The sequence below is a fragment of the Lagenorhynchus albirostris genome, chromosome 5 (assembly GCF_949774975.1).
Source record: "Lagenorhynchus albirostris chromosome 5, mLagAlb1.1, whole genome shotgun sequence".
In the NCBI taxonomy this organism is placed as follows: Eukaryota; Metazoa; Chordata; class Mammalia; order Artiodactyla; family Delphinidae; genus Lagenorhynchus; species Lagenorhynchus albirostris.
This window is the reverse complement of record NC_083099.1, coordinates 3,753,755-3,755,129: the sequence shown is the minus strand read 5'-3', so window position 1 is coordinate 3,755,129 and position 1,375 is coordinate 3,753,755. Positions and strand designations below refer to the sequence as shown.

The 1,375-nt window shown below is 41.7% G+C and overlaps 1 pseudogene; it reads right to left on the bottom strand.

The window, feature by feature from the left end:
• Positions 1–603: 603 nt before the first annotated feature.
• Positions 604–1,111, bottom strand: LOC132520344 (histone H2A.N-like; annotated as a pseudogene).
• Positions 1,112–1,375: the final 264 nt, after the last annotated feature.

Sequence of the window (1,375 nt, the reverse complement as noted above, 5' to 3'; positions counted from 1 at the left end):
GGCAAAATAATTACACACATTGGTTTTTACTATGAATCAGTAAGATAACAAATGCAAACTTGATATTAAAAAATTTACCAGGAGGTAGTGGAATTTCTGATGGACATGTAGAGATATTTATTCATCCGTTCATTTATAACTTTTAGTACAAACCTTCTCTGTATCTACTCTGTGGTAGGCATAGGTGCAGAGCATGAAGAGAAAGGGGGAGAAAAAGTTGAGAAAGGAACATGCTGGTACGGGGATGCCTCCATGCCACTTAGCACCATGGTGTTCTAAATCAACAAAGTCAAGATTTGAGAGTCTGGACAACTTTGACACCCAGAAGGGTTGCTTTTCCTGAACCTCTAATCGCTTTATATTGAAAGTCACTTCAATCTCTTCCTTGTGACCTCTCTGTATCTTTGGTTTCATTGAAGTATAATCTGGGCAGCTTCTGTGGAAATTTATCATCGCATTAAGCAAGAAGATACATTTTGATTCAGGGAAAACCTTCATCTCTTATTTAAAGTCCAAAAGTTAAAAGACATTTGGAGTAAATTTTCTTCTTTTTTGAAAGTGTCTTTCCTTTATTTTTATTTTTTTCACAAATTAAGTCCGAGACTAAAAATGCAAGACCCAGAGACCAGGTGTGTCACACCAAGACCACCATTGCAGCGGGTACTTGTCAGATACTTCATCTTCCAGCTCAGTCCTCCAGCGGATCCAATTTTGTTTGACAAGTGTAATCTTTTCAACAACAGGGCCATTCAGGTTCACTTCATTTATTCCCAAGCTCTTCAGAGAGCATCTCTGCTTGACTGCCTCAAGGATCTCTCTGCTGGTGACGGCTCTTCTGTGGATGTAGAGGGACAGTCTAACCGCCTCTAGGCTAACCCGTTCCAGCCACCAAGTCCTCCAGAGCTCCCCGTGCATCCAAGATCCAGAAGCACCCACTGAAGTCCGGGTGGGTTCGCTTTAGGATTTTCCCCGTGCAACTAAAATATGCCTCCTTCTTCTTCCTCTTCTTCCCAGAGGCAGAGCTGGCCCGCTTATCCTTCTCTTTGGCTGGGGTATAAATTGTGGGCTTCTTCTTAGGGAATCGTAGGCCATGTAAGCAAATGAAGTGCATGTGGCAGACTTGTCTTTACTCTTCTAGATAGAGCACTGGCTGTCTGGAGTAAATTTTAATGTGATTCGTCGGAAAGATTCTTTCAGTTTGAACTCTCTCCTAGTGTAAAAGGACGAACTCACTAAGTTCTCAAAGGTCTCCAGGAAGACGGTGACAATTGAGTGCTCCATTGCGGCACTTAGTGTTTCTGATAAACCTTGAGAATGAAAACATGTTTGACCCTTTTGACATCACTTACCTAAACACAACACTTAACCAAAACAA